We start from the raw sequence: 15,960 nt of genomic DNA, 5'->3' as shown, positions 1-15,960 counted from the left end.
ATATCAGCAACGTGTGAATGACGCCATAATCATAGGCAACATGGGAGAACCTTCAGATAAGAGAGTAAATGATGGCAGATAAAGACCTGAATGGTCCATCCAGTCTGCCCAATGGTTACTTGCATTATAAATTCATGATTAAATTGCCTTATAATTCTGGGCCACAGTCTGGAGATGTCGTTAAAGCTAAACCATCCCAAATTGCTAGAATTCTCAAAGGCTTCCCCAGCTCAGCTCAAACCAGTTAGCCATATACAGGACACAGACCGTATAAATGTGCCCTAGTTCTTCCGTTTATACCCTTAGAGCCTCTTTGTTTGTCCCACGTTTCTTTGAATTCTGCCATCTTCTTGCTCTCCACCACCTCTCTAGGGAGGACATTCTAGGCGTCCACCACCCTTTCCGTGAAAAAGAATCTTCTAACATTACCACCCCACAATCTCAATTCGTGCCCTCTGGTTTTACCATTTTCCTTTCTCTGGAAAAGATTTAGTTCTGTACTAATACCTTTTAAGTATTTCAACGTCTGTATCATATCTCCCCTGTCCCTCCTGTCCTCTAGAGCAGTGGTTCCCAACCCTGTCTTGGTGGCCCACCAGGCCAATCGGGTTTTCAGGATAGCCCTAATGAATATGCATGGAGAAGATTTGCATGCCTGTCACTTCCATTATATGCAAATCTCTCTCATGCATATTCATTAGGGCTAGCTTGAAACCTTGATTGGCTTGGTGGTCCTCCAGGACAGGGTTGGAAACCACTGCTCTAGAGTTTGCATATTCAAATTTTCCAGTCTCTTCTTGTACGCCCTTTGGTTCAAACCCCCTTACCATTCTCATCACCTTTATCTGGAACTCTTCGAGTCTTCTTATATCCCTCGCCATATGTGGTCTCCAAAACTGAACACAGTACTCCAAGTGGGGCCTCGCCAATGACCTGTACAGGGGCATCAACACCTCCTTTCTTCTGCTGGTTAAACAAAAACACTTAACAAGGTGCCCATTACAACATTCAAATACATTTTGCAGATAAAGCCCCCACCTCCATCTGATATATGATATTGTGTCTATAAGTGTCCTCACTGATACATCACATGCTACTGGTAGTCCCCTCACTGATATACTGTACTTTGTTTATAAGGACCCCTCTCCTTGTTGCTGAATTTATTCCACCCCACACTGATATTCTATGTTTAAGGGCCCCCTTCACTGGTACACTGTATCACTCATATTACATCTGCCAAATGTGCAACTTACAGAGGAAAACATTCAAACACCTAGTGGGTAACTATGGGATTGTTAATAAATGGCATAAGGGGGGGAAAAGTTGGCTGTTCCTAAAAATCTGTCTAGTAAAGTGTTCTGGAGTGATGTAACTTAAACTATGTATCAACATTTAAGAAGTAATTGTATACATAAGGCACTTACAATTAGGTGCATAAATGTTTAGAATACTGACATATATGCAAATATGTGAGCACGTGTGTAAATGCTGAAAATCTGCTTAAATAAAAACAAAGGGTGGAATTCTTTGGCGCCCAAAGAGGGACTGGAAAGATCCATGCTAAGCTTAATATTCAATAAAAGGAGTTCCACAAGAAGTGGCCTGATGGTTAGTGCAACAGCCTGAGAACTGGGAATAGAGAATGGCACAGGGACAAATTTTTCCCTGTCCCCACGGAACTCATGTTCTCGTTCTGTCCCGGCGAGTGCTTTTCCTCCCCCTGCCCCATTCCTGCAAGCTCCGTCCTCATCTGCACAAGCCTCAAACGCTTTAAAATCGTAAACGTTCGAGGCGTGTGGGGTTAAGGCAGAGCTTACAGGAATAGGGGCAGGGACAGTGACAAAATTCGTGGGGACAGGACGGGGACAAATTTGTCCCTGTGTCATTTTCTAACTGACATAGCTGTGTTTGATAAATCTCAGACTGCCCTGAAAACCTGAGGCTGGATTTACCCCAAAGACTGGGTTGAGAACGATTGCTGTAGAGACTTCCCCCTAAACGGCTTTCACTCATTTCAAGTTATTGTACTGCCGCCTGCTTCTTAGGCCTCCCTGCATCTGTTTGCTGTCTAGTCAGAAGTTCCCTTCATTGTTCCGTTCCACTTCTTACTTAGAACAAAAGAGAGGGACTGTTATATGCAATATTCTTCCGAAACAGCTTCCGCCCTCTACCCAGATGTTCCTCCAGGTGTTTCATGAAAAGGAAGTGGGTTTCTTTTTTTGGAATTTGAACTGAATGAGAGAACAAAAGAATTTAAGTGATATCCATGTCAGTCCTAAAGTTCAACCTAGCTTTAACCCTTTCAGGACCATAAGGATCGTAGGCCAATTTTTGTGGTTTTGACGACATTTTTATGGTAAAAAGGGCTTGCAGATGCCAAAAAATTGATTTTTTTTTGTGAAATATCATTATTTTAAAAAAAAAAAATCAAACTTCTGGCTTATGGACAGTGTGGCAAGTGAATTTTCTCGTCAATCTGGCAATGAATGAATGTCGGAACCAGTTTGTTTACATAAAGGCAGTATCATATGGAATCCGTACATATCAAATTAACTGTAGACTATCCCAATCAAAATTTATAGGATTTTAAAGTTATGGGACAAATATGTCCCTTGGTCCTGAAAGGGCTAAAGTAGGAACAAGCAGTTAGTGGGTGCACTGGGTAGACGGTAAATCCGGTGTTCCCGCCAAATCCCAAAGAACTGAGAATCTAAATTTACTCAAAAAATAATGATTGCAAACAACATAAAGAGTAAACTTGTACAAAATTAACCTAATGAAGGACCTCATACACCCGGGACATTATTCAATTTTCTTTCATGTCCTTGCGGAGGTGGTGTGTATTCATCAATGGTCCTATTCATATTTTTTATACACTTCTACCTCCATATTTGCGGTTTCCACAATCGCGGTTTTTTTGCCTTGTGGCTCCTCCCACCCGAATTAGGTCATCCGTGGTTGCAGAGAAAAATTTTGCTGCGTTTTTCCAAGCACCGATTCGCAGCGTGCACAGAGAAAATCACAGATTAGAAGCCTCTTTTCAAGAATCAGTCAAAAGAGACCAAGTCACACGCATTTGCGCTCTCCCCAGTCAGCATGCCTCCTCTCACCCCCTCCCACCCCCCTGCCTACGGTCTGGTATCTTTCCCTCCACGCTCCTACTGCAACTGAGGTCTGGCATCTCTCACTCATTCTCAAGCCCCACTGGTTCTACCTTCAAACTTGTCTCTGAGATTGCCGTCAGCGGCGGTAGTTTACATGGGGTTGCCTGCGGCAGCTCTGGATCTTTCCCTCTGCTGCATCCCATCCCTCCGGAAACAGGAAGTTGATTCAAGAGGGGAGGCGGGACGCGGCACAGGGAAAGTGGTTGAGTCAGAGGGGGAGCAGGGATAAGAACATAAGAAATGCCTTTGCCGGATCAGACCCTAGGTCCATCCTGTCTTGTGACCCGCACATGCGGAGGCCAATCCCTGCTAAGACCTTGTTTACCCGTATCCCTCAATGTGGTTTGCAAGAAGGTGTGCATCCAACTTGCCCTTGAATCCTGAAATGGTGGTCTCCGACACAACTTCCTCCGGGAGAGCGTTCCAAGCGTCCACCACTCGCTGTGAGAAACAGAACTTCCTAATATTTGTCCTGGGCCTGATGCCCCTCAGTTTCAGTCCATGACCCCTTGTCCGAGTCACATTTGACAATGTGAATAACTATGTTTTTTTGCTCTATTTTGTCAAATCCTTTTAGTATTGTCCCCTCGCAGCCTTCTCTTCTCGAGGGTGAACAATCCCAGGTTTCCGAGGCATTCATTGTAGCTCAAATTCTCGATGCCTCTTACTAGCTTCGTGGCTCGCCTCTGCACCCTCTCCAGCAGGGTTATATCCTTCTTCAGGTAGGGAGACCAATGTTGGCTACAGTATTCCAAGTGTGGTCTGACCATTGCTCTGTAAAGTGGCATTATGACGTCCGCCGATCTACTCGTGATTCCCTTCTTTATCATGCCCAATATCCTGTTTGCTTTCTTTGCCGCCGCTGCGCATTGAGCCGACGGCTTCAGGGTCTTGTCTTTCAGTACCCCCAGATCCGTTTCTTGTTCGCTCTTTCTCAATGCTGCACCTAACATTTTGTATTCATGTTCCTTGTTCTTCTTACCCAGGTGCATCACTTTGGAATCTGAGATTGTTATTTGCGGTTTCACCAAATGCGGGAGGGAGAAGTGTATATATTTTTTGGGTTGAATTTTTTATGATGCGAAAATTCAAACAATAGAAGTGCTTAACTTTAGCCCGACGGTTACTCAACCGTTTCACGCCTTGGTTTCATTAGGGGCTGTGCTACTTCTTCAGTGTATCAAATCCACATCACTTCATTAAAGCTGTAAAAAAACATTTTTGTATATTAATTTTTGCCAAATACCTTCTATAATCACAGCTCAACTTACAATAATATTGTATTTAATTAAATATTGTGAAAATCTCAGACCCAAAACCCGTGACTGGTGATAACACCAAACTGGGGTTCATTGGGGGACCATCATCGTTTTTCACTGTGGTGCTGATGGAATTGATGTACAGAGAAAGGGGAGAGACATAAGGGGGAAAAAAAGGGGGCAGATGCTGATTGAAGAGGGGTGGATGGCGAGAGAAAGGGCAGACATTGGATGGTAGTGGGGAGCCTATGCTGGATGGGAGAGATAAGGGAGCAAATGCAGGAAGGAAATGGAAGGAGAGAAAGAGGGGAGCAGACGCTGGATGGAAGTGGACAGAGAGAGAAGGTACTAGATGGAAGGGTTGGTGAAAGAGGGTACATGATGGAAGGAGGGGATAAATAAAAGGAGGACATATGATGGGGAGAAAAGGATTGAGTTAGGGAAACACTGGAGGGGTGAGGGAAAGAGGTGGCAAGCTTTAGGTAGACAGTAAAAAAGGACATTGATGAGAGAGTAGTAAGAACGTAATCTAGACAGATGCAGAAAATAAATTGAAAAGGAAAATGAGGGAAAAAGGGTAAGGGATTGCAGAGGAGATGTGTGGGAGAGGGAAGGAGAGGAGAGAGATGCCAGACCAATGGGGGTGAAAGAAGAGATGGAAGGGGGAGGCATACAGTTTCTGGAAGGGGCATAGAAGGAGAGAAGATGCCATATAGGGGAAGAGAGACGGCAGACAGTGGATGGATGAGGAAAGCAGAAACCACAGAAGACAAAGGTAGAAAAAAAATTTATATTTATTTATTGCTTTAGGAGACATGGAGACATGTGTCACTGTTTCTGTGGTGCACTGTATGCAGAGTCCAGCTTCTTACTGGTTCAATTTAACCTTTGTCTATGTATTTCTATTTTATCCCCCCTTTTACAAAACTGTGAAGCGTTTTTTAGCGCCAGCCATGGTGGTAGCAGCTCTGATGCTCAGAATTCTATGAGCGTCAGAGCTGTCACCACCGTGGCTAAAATCCACACTACAGTTTTGTAAAAGAGGGAGGGGTTAGTTTGTGATTACATATTCCATACTAGGCGAAGGTGTCTTCTGTGTTCTGTGTGTTCGAAAGACAAGGTTTTCTGTTAGGATTCTGTTAGTCTGGCTTGTTTAGTTTTACAATGGATGTATTGATTGTTGTACTGCTCACTGCAGTATGTAAGATGCTGCCTTTTCCTAGGTACTCATGTGTGACATGTGGCTTGTTACTAAAAATCATGTTTTTCGTACAGATGGGGGGGTGTCAAAAAATGATGGACCCCGGGTGTCACATATGCTAGGTATAAACAACTCAGATGTGTTGAAAGCCAATGTACGTAAAAACAACACTTTCAATGGGAGACTAGTGTGGTCATAAGATGTTATAGTGGTACAAATTTTTTGCAGAAGCAATGAGAAACCAGTGCCAGCTCTTAATTGCTCAAAAAGAAGGAAAAAACCTCAGAAAAGGCCCTCCCACCGCCACAATAGTGGATGTAAGGTGGTTAAGCGATAACCTCATAGGCAAAACCTTCATTCAGAAGTGAGCAATTGAGTAAAAAAACTGTGCTTCACATAAATGCTGAATTATAGATAGAGGAAAAAACCACTTATCTTGAGGCTGATCGGCACACCGACCGAGGCCAGCGTTTCACCGACAGGCTACATCAGGGTGTGACCCGACCGATCAGTCTGCAAAACAAAGAAGAAAAACAAAGGAACTTAGCCGTTTCACAATAAGTTTACTTCTTTCTATAAACAGAACTAGAACGTACCTTATGAAGAGCGAATACAAACGCTTCAAAAAAAGTCCAAAAAATGGCTCCCATGGAGCGGCTCCGGGATTTCGGATTTTAAATCTTCACGGTGGGAAACGTCACCACCGGAAGTGAGTTAAAGAATGACGTGGCAGCTGAGAAGAATCTGACAAAAAAGATCGGCAAAAATTGTAAAGATGATCTTCACCAGTGAATGAACTAAGAACAAAAACACAAAACAAACACAAAAGAAAAAATATATGTGTGTAAATAAAAATAAAAACGAAACATGCATTTTTTATTTAATTTTAACAAAACCAAATGGTTTCTGCAATTTTTTATATATATATATATAATTTTACTGCTAAGTTCCTTTGTTTTTCTTCTTTGTTTTGCAGACTGATCGGTCGGGTCACACCCTGATGTAGCCTGTCGGTGAAACGCTGGCCTCGGTCGGTGTGCCGATCAGCCTCAAGATAAGTGGTTTTTTCCTCTATCTATAATTCAGCATTTATGTGAAGCACAGTTTTTTACTCAATTGCTCACTTCTGAATGAAGGTTTTGCCTATGAGGTTATCGCTTAACCACCTTACATCCACTATTGTGGCGGTGGGAGGGCCTTCTCTGAGGTTTTTTCCTTCTTTTTGAGCAATTAAGAGCTGGCACCGGTTTCTCATTGCTTCTGCAAAAAATTTGTACCACTATAACATCTTATGACCACACTAGTCTCCCATTGAAAGTGTTGTTTTTACATATGCTAGGTATGCCACTGGTAGGGAGGACAATGGAGTTGTGGTAGTATCATCAGTTGTACAACTAAAGCAAAGTGATGTTGGTGAAAGTATGGTCTGATTAGTCTTAGTTGTCTCAGGGATTTCTTTCGGAGACTGGAGATTTCCAGGGTGGAAAAGTTTTTTCTTTCCAGAACAAAGGTCCTCGTGAGTCCTGGGCCTGTGAACAGAGGAGCACTGTGCCAGTCAGTGGTGTAGTAAGGGGGGGGTCTGCCCTGGGCACCGTCTTGGAGGGGGCGCTGGCGACCATCCCTCTCTCCACCACCCCCATGCTCCTTCCCACCCTCCCAATACCACGTGCATGCGCCGCTTCACGTGTACCTCTTTACCGTTCACAGTGCGAGCGGCAACTCCAACCTGCTGTTCGTGCCATCGTTGACTCTTCCTCTGACGTCACTTCCTGGACCCGTGCCTAGTAGTTGGGGTTGCTGCTTACACTGGGAACATTAAAGAGCTGCGGGGGAAGGGAGGAAAAGAGGGCAGGGGAGGGTCGCCACCGCAGGTACACTGACCTTAGCGCGCAGGACATTGGTGCACCGACAATTCTGCTCAGTCAAATGCACACAGCGACAAGTGAAGGGGACGAAATTGTCAGGGCGCAAATATAAGTGTAGTGGAGGGAGGGTTTGAGGCAATCTTTTAATTTAGAGTGCGTCAGTATTGGGCACCCTCCCAAGAGCGCATGAGCGCATAATTGTAAAAGATTCCACCCCACACACCCCTTGAACAAGAGCGCCTACCCCCCTGAATGACAGGTGGGGGGGTTCCCCCCATTGAGAACAGAAAATGGAAGGAATAGGGAGGCGCATATGTGTCCTGCATGCAAATGTTGGGGCTGAATTGTCAGCGCGCCAATGTGCTGCGTGCATTTGACGGGTCACCACCACCGCCCCGGGCACCTTTCACCCTCACCACGCCACTAGTGCCAGTCAGCAAGAGTGATCTGCTGGCTCTTGGCCGTGACCATTAAATAGATAGAGAGGTGGAGTCCAGGGGTTGAGGCGAAAACAAGAGAATTGACCCAAAGACCTCCAGAGACAAATCCAAGAAGAAACAGAAACCAACGTGGAGAAATGATGTTCCTGAGATGATAATAATAATAACTTTAATAATAATAATAACTTTATTTTGTATACTGCCATACCCAAAGAGTTCTAGGCGGTTCACAGCAATTAATTAAGATTACATACGATGAGATCATTGGAATTAACATTTTAGGAATGTAGAGGTCATTGAAGTTGATAGGAATATACAAGAGTGTACAAGGAATATACAAAAATGTACAGAAATATACAAGGAATATACAAGAATGTACAATAGGAAGGTAATATTTTATTTTCAGGAATATACCGGTTATTGAAGTTAATAGGTTTGGAGGGACTTTATTAACATTAAAATAATATGAAAACTTGGCAAACCACATAAAAACCTCTAGAACGCAGTCCGCTGAAAAGCTTTGGACCCTGGACCCAACACGGTCTGTTTTTCGACAGAATGTCTTCTTCAGGGGTCCCTACGAAGTCCTATGGTAAAGATACCTGGATAAAAATGCCAGTCGGAAATAAACTGATCCGTAAAGCTGTGTGCAGGACATTGGCTCAAAAAGCCGAGTGAAAAACATTCTGTCGAAACACGGACCGTAATGGGTCCAGGGTCCAAAACTTTTCAGCGGACTGCATCCTAGAGGTTTTTATGTGGTGTGCCAAGTTTTAATATTATTTTAATATTAATAAAGTCCATCTCAGGAACATCATTTCTCCACGTTGGTTTTTGTTTTTTTTCCAGGGGTTGAGGGCAACCTAGAGACCCCACCTGGAGCTCTGGGAATGTTCCAGTTAACAGGAAGCAGAGACATTTTGGAAGAGTATGGTTCAAAGTGTTGCCTGGAATCCAAGTAAAATGTTTCAGAAGCTTTCTAGGCAAGATCGCTAGTGGTAAATCTCAGACTACCCTGCGGTAGATGTTACTATGTTTGGAAATGTGGCACGTGGTCATTCAGACAGCTTCCTTTCCCCAAACCCCCAGCATCCTGGCACGCTAAAGTCCTTGGAAAGAGGAAGGGGGGGATATTTCTGCAGTAGGAAAATGTTCATGCAGTGTGTCAGGGCCGAATGTGGTCTAGCATGTGATGAATCTTTCCTGTGAGATTATATTTAAACGGTTAAATGCTTGGCACCTGGTTTCAGCCACACTTCTCTCGCCGGGTATTACCCGGGTCACTTCCTCTTACGATGAGAAACTGCCGGTGCAGTCTTTCTGTCTCTTTCGTAAGCTAGAGTGAAATAAAACCTTTTGGAGGGGTAATTGTGTCAGTCCTGGTGCTGTTAACAAGCGCAGTGGCACCCTGCAAAAGAACCGATTTACTGAGGCATAAGCTTTCCGAGGACCAGATTTCTCTTCCTCAGATGCAGGAAATGATGTTCAGGATGGGTACATAGAAGACGGATGCGGTGGGAGAGAGACACACAGATAAATTATTGGAAAATGCAGGGTAGGGTGTGGAAAGGAACAAGTTCAGTTAATTGGCAGCTGTGGGAAGTGAGAGAAAACATGGGTCGATGCTCAGTACCAAAAGCCGGCGCTCGATCCAATTAGAACTGAACTAGCACCAGAGTAGACACCGAAGAGGGAGTGGAGAATATGAAAAAGGATCTGCAAAAGTTAGAGGAATGGTCTAATGCCTGGCAACTAAAATTCAATGCAAAGAAATGCAGAGTAATGCATTTGGGGATTAATAATAGGAAGGAACCGTATATGCTGGGAGGAGAGAAGCTGATATGCACGGACGGGGAGAGGGACCTTGGGGTGATAGTGTCCGAAGATCTAAAGGCGAAAAAACAGTGTGACAAGGCAGTGGCTGCTGCCAGAAGGATTCTGGGCTGTATAAAGAGAGGCGTAGTCAATAGAAGGAAGAAGGTGTTGATGCCCCTGTACAGGTCATTGGTGAGGCCCCACTTGGAATATTGTGTTCAGTTTTGGAGACCGTATCTGGCGAAAGACGTAAGAAGACTTGAGGCGGTCCAGAGGAGATTATTATTCCAGCCCATGCACAAAAGTATGCAAATAAATATAAGAACATAGGAGTAACCTTACTGGGTCAGACCAATGGTTCATCGAGCCTAGAAGCCCGTCCTCATGGTGGCCAATCCAGGTCCCTAGTAACTGGCCAGAACCCAAGGACTGCCAACATTCCATTCAGAATCCTAATGAATAGCAAGATTCCGGAATCCCAAAGAGTAGCAACATTCCATGCTACCGATCCAGGGCAAGCAGTGGCTTCCCCCATGTTTTTTTTTTAATCAATAACAGACTATGGACTTTTCCTCCAGGAACTTGTTCAAACCTTTCTTGAAACCAGCTACACTATCCACTCTTACCACGTCTCTGGCAACGCGCTCCAGAGCTTAACTATTCTCTGAGTGAAAACCAATTTCCTCCTATTGGTTTTAAAAGTATTTCCCTGTACCTTCATCGCGTGTCCCCTAGTCTTTGTAATTTTTGACAGCGGCGTGAAAACTCAATCTACTTGTACCCGTTCTACTCCACTCAGGATTTTGTAGACTTCCATCCTATCTCCCCTCAGCCATCTCTTTTCCAAGCTGAAGATCCCTAACCTCTTTAGTCTTTCCTCATACGAGAGAAGTTCCATCCCCTTTATCATCTTGGTCGCTCTTCTTTGAACCTTTTTTAGTGCCGCTATATCTTTCTTGCGATAAGGAGACCAGAATTGAACGCAATACTCCAGGTGAGGTCGCGCCATGGAGCGATCCAGAGGCATTATAACATTCGTAGTCTCGTGAACCATCCCGTTTTAAATAATTCCTAGGATCCTGTTAGCTTTATTGGCTTCTGCCTTACATTGGGCGAAAGGTTTCATCATATTGTCTACAATGACACCCAAATCCTTGGGCACTAACCTCCAAGGTCGACCCTAGCATCCAGTAACTGTGATTTGGGTTATAAGTGTTCAAGGCTTCTGCAGATGAAGACAGAGCTCGCAGGGGTGGGAAGGGGCGGAAGATAGATCCTATGAGGACAGGAACAAAGTTGTTCCCGTGTCAATCTCTATGCTAGACTACTCCACCACCCCACAGGATAGGTGAATCCTCTTCTGAATGTGAACATCTGATCAACAGAAGAGAGAAATTGTGATCTTGGAGTTGATGACTAAGGATACCATGCGGTGAGATGTATTGAAATTCCTGAGGAGAAACTTGGGCACACCCTGTTGCTCTTTGTTCGGGGGGGGGGGGGGGGGGGTGAGTTATTCCTTTCCTGAAGATAAAACTACAGATGTTGTTTGCTTGACTTTATGAACAGCGACTGCTCTTTGTCACTTCCCTCCCTCAAAGTTGGCACCATAGGTGACTGCCTAGTTTGCGCAGTGGTTAAGCCGGCCCTGTTAATTTGGGTAAAACACTTGTGAACTGAATCCTTATCTCTAACCACGCTGCTCCTTGTGACCCTGGGCAAGTCACTTAATCCCCCCATTTCCCCAGGTACATTAGATAAATTGTGAGCCCACCGGGACAGACAGGGGAAAATGCTTGAGTACCTGAATAAATCCATGTAAACCGTTCTGAGTTCCCCTGGGAGAACAGAATAGAAAATTGAACAAATAAATAAACAGTGTGAAAAGCTTCAGCCTCTGATAACCAGAGCTGGTATTGTGACGTCATAATGCCTCATTCCACCAATAAGAGCCAACTTCATCAGTGATGTCACAATGGCTTGATTGTCCTAGACTTGACTCACTTTTACCACATTTTGATTTCTAGAGTGGTGCAGTGGTTAAAGCTGCAACCTGAGGTTGTGGGTTCAAACCCACGCTGCTCCTTGTGACCCTGGCAAAGTCACTTAATTCCCCCATTGCCCCAGGTAAATTAGATAAGAGCGTGAGCCGACCAGGAAAGACAGGGAAAAATGCTTGAGTATTTGAATAAGTTCATGTAAACCGTTCTAAGCTTCCTTGAAAGAACGGTATAGAAAATTGAATAAATAGGATTTCAATGGCGGTTCATCCTATTTTGACAAGCCTGAGCTGGATGAGAAACACCACAGATCCAGATTGGCAGATGAACAATCCCTTTCCTTTACTAGATTGTGGGATTTTCCTTATTTTTATTTATTTATTGGGATTTATGAAGAGATTCATCCGACGTGGTGCAATTAGCATGCTAATCTCTGTGCATCTGTGTTTACCGGTCTTGCATTTCTTATGCCATGGTAGAATTGCTTGTCATCCTGTTTCCTGTGTGGATGTACGTTTGCCCTGAGGAGTATCTTGGAGAGGATGGGAGTTTGTTTCTAGATAGGAATTCAGAGATAAAGCAGCCATGATGCAAAATAAACACACAAAACAAATGTGGATCAGTATTCAGCTAGGGAGGCAAGTGTTTTTTTTAAAATACCGACCATGTTATTTAAAAAAGCCACATCTGGTGATGATGAGTATAGAGAGACAAAAGTCTTCATCATCTCCTGAGTCTATAAACTTGTGCACACACTTTTATACACTTACGAGAGGTGTGGGGGGGGGGTGTGTGAAAATATTCTGAGCCCAACCAAGAAGAGAATGATGTGGATATGGGTCAATGAAACAAGGTCAAAACATAGAATTCCGTTTCTGCAAATTGGCACTTCACGAAAAAACCCTTTTCAGCTCCGGTGACAAAATAACGCTCAGAATTTAGGAAGTTGGTTGGTTGAGCTGAGAACTTTTCATCACCCCTTCGTATGTAATAAAAGTGAGCCAACTATAGGCCAATCAAGCCTTTGTGACATCACTGATGAGGTTGGCTCCTATTGGTGGAATGAGGCATTATGACATCACAATCTCAGCTCTGGTTATCAGAGGCTAAAACTCACTATGAGGGGGTTCTTTAAAGTTCTCAGCCCAACCAAGAAGCGAATGACGTGGATATCGTTCAATCAATCATTTGAAACAATTCCGTTTCTGCAAATTGACCCTCAACAAAATAAGATGACGCTTTTTTCAGCTCCAGTGGCAAAATAACGCTCAGAATTTAGGAAGTTGGTTGGTTGGGCTGAGAACTTTTCAGCACCCCCCACGTAAGCCATGATTTTTATATAGGTCGCCTAAAAACATCGACACCAAGTAGCGTGGCGCTAAGCGCGATTCTATAAAGGTCAGGCACACTGAGCCTTAGGCATCCCAACTTTTAGGCGCGCCGTATTTATGCCAGGGTTTACTTGGATTAAAGGGTGACGAGACTAAATCGCGTGAGACAACGTCGCGCCGACAACTGAGCTCAGACAACTGAGCGCAAGGTTGACGGCGCGCCGAAGAAAAGCAGGCAAAAAGTTCGGTTTCAAGTATAATGAGGGGGGTTACAACCCCCCAAACCCCCCACAACGCCAGTGCGATGTCTGTTAAGTAAAGTAGGGGGGTTCCCCACCAACACCCCCCCGTCAGAACCCTTTAAAATAGTGCTTTTCTTCGGCGCGCCGTCAACCTTGCGCTCAGTTGTCTGCGTGCCGTTGTCTCGCACGATTTTGTCTATGAACCGGATTAAAGTGTGCACCTAAATCAAAAACAGGCAACAAACTTGAAAACACACCCACAATCTGCCCCTAACCACGCCCACTTTTAGTTAGGCATGTTGGACTAGACACTTACTTTTTATAGAACTGTGTGTGTGTGTGGGGGGGGGGGGTTTGTTAGGTGCCTAACTTTCAATTAAGTCCAATTAATAATAATAATTTTATTCTTATATCCCGCCAAAGCCATAATAGTTTGAGGCGGTTTACAACAAGAAGGGCTGGACAATCAGGGAATAAACAGAATATAAAATCATCAATTCATACATACAGTGTAGAAGTAAAACAGTAAATCCTTAACTTACAAATCGATTAAATCATTTTGTTTTTACTAATTTTCTAAAACTAAAGTAGGATGAGGGATGCAAGATGATATTACCCAACCATTCATTTAATAATAATAATAACATGCATGCTAATATACCGCAATACCGTTAAGTTCTATGCGGTTTACAATAGATTAAGCGAGGTACAAATTGATTGAATTTAAGAGGGGGGAAGAGGAGAGTTAATAGGACCGGAAATGCGTTGTTGAGGAGAAAGAGATTAATAGGAGGAGAAAGAAGATGAGTGGGTCAGTTGTCTAGATACTTTAGGAACAGGTGAGTTTTTAGACGTTTTATGAATTCCTCATAAGTAGTGGGCAAAAGCAGTTGATCTAGGTCTTTACCCCGATGCCGCTTGATGTGAAAGGGCTCCTTTTATCAAGCGCGACTTTTCATCACGTGCTAACCCCCGCGCTGGCCTAATAACTACCTCCATGGCATCCTGTTTGTCTGACCTGTCTGATTTTAAACTCTTTTGAGCAGGGACTGGCTCTACAATAGATTTCTTTTGTGACGTCACTCCCGGTATCAGCTCAAATTTGATCACGTTATGATCACTGTTTCCCAGCGGACCCAACACAGTTAACTCCTGTACTATGTCCTGCATTCCACTAAGGACCAAATCTAAAATAGCACGACCTCTTGTCGGTTCCCGGACCAGTTGCTCCAAGAAGCTGGTTTTAAGAAAGGTTTGGACAAGTTCCTGGAGGAAAAGTCTATAGTCTCTTATTGAGAAAGACATGGGGGAAGCCACTGCTTGCCCTGGATTGATAGAATGGAATGTTGCTACTCCTTGGGTTTTGGCCAGGTACTGGGGACCTGGATTGGCCATCGTGAGAACGGACTACTGGGCTTGATGGACCATTGGTCTGACCCAGAATCGCTATTCTTACATAATATAACAGATAACATAACTTTATTTTTCTATACCTAAACTAAACTAAACTAAGCCTTAGGTTTATATACCGCATCTTCTCCACGGAAGTGGAGCTCGACACGGTTTACAAGTTTAAAAAATATGGGAAGAGAGAAGAGAAAGAGTTTACAAAGCATAAAAAGAGGGGATGTAATCAGGAGAAGAGATGTTATATGCTAGAGAAAAGCCAGGTTTTCAGTTGTTTTCGGAATAGTTGGAGGGAGTCCAGGTTCCGCAGCGGGACAGTGAGGTCGTTCCAGAGGCCGGTGATTTTGGAGAGGAGGGATCTACCCAGTTTACCTGTGTGGAGGATGCCATGTAGAGAGGGGAAGGATAGTTTATGTCTGTGGGCAGATCTGGTGGTAGTTGGTGTCGGGGCGAGGAAGGATAGAGGGATTAGGGGCAGAAGGATGCCGTGAATGATCTTGAAAGCCAGGCAGGAGCATTTGAAATGAATTCTGGAAAGTACTGGGAGCCAGTGAAGATTGGTAAGTAGAGGGGAGACGTGGTCATATTTGCGTTTAGCAAAAATCAGCTTGGCCGCAGTGTTCTGGATAAGCTGGTGTTTGCGAAGACTTTTTTTTTCGTTAGGCCTAAGTAGATGGCATTACAATAATCGAGTTTGGATAGGATGATGGATTGTAGGAGGACAGTAGTGTTTTTGGTGAAAATAGGATCTAACTTTCCTCAGCATGTGGAGGCTGAAAAACAAGATTTTGCCAAGGAATTCAGGTGATCGTTAAGGGAGAGGGAGGAGTCGACAGTGATGCCGAGGACCTTGCTTGAGAACTCAAGGTGTAGAGCAGGGCCTGTGGGTAGGGTGAAGAGGGCGGGCAGGTGAGCTAATTTTGGGCCGAGCCAAAGTAATTTTGACTTTGACTTTTTACTTGTCTCTTAATAATATTTGTTGTCTAACACATTGTCTCAAAATTGTTTTAAAATTTGTTTGTTTCCTTTTACTTTATTTTAATATTGTTCATCGCTTAGAATGTTATTAATAGGCGATTTATCAAATAAACTTGAACTTGAACTTTTTGATTCATTTAATTTCATCTGTACTGAGAGGGACCAGGCGTGAAGTCTCATTATGCATGATGTGATGTTCTCTTGGAGGTTTGTAAGGTTTGGATCTGTTTCGAGGAGGATGAGGATATCGTCTGCATA

At 43.9% G+C, this 15,960-nt stretch overlaps 1 protein-coding gene across 2 annotated transcripts in view; it reads left to right on the top strand.

The window, feature by feature from the left end:
* The window catches only part of IL11RA (interleukin 11 receptor subunit alpha), a 205,978-nt gene that overhangs the window by 125,692 nt on the left and 64,326 nt on the right, over positions 1-15,960 (top strand). The gene's annotated exons all lie outside the window — the stretch shown is intronic.

The sequence above is a fragment of the Geotrypetes seraphini genome, chromosome 1 (assembly GCF_902459505.1).
Source record: "Geotrypetes seraphini chromosome 1, aGeoSer1.1, whole genome shotgun sequence".
NCBI classification, from domain to species: domain Eukaryota; kingdom Metazoa; phylum Chordata; class Amphibia; order Gymnophiona; family Dermophiidae; genus Geotrypetes; species Geotrypetes seraphini.
This window is presented reverse-complemented; position numbering and strand designations above follow the sequence as displayed.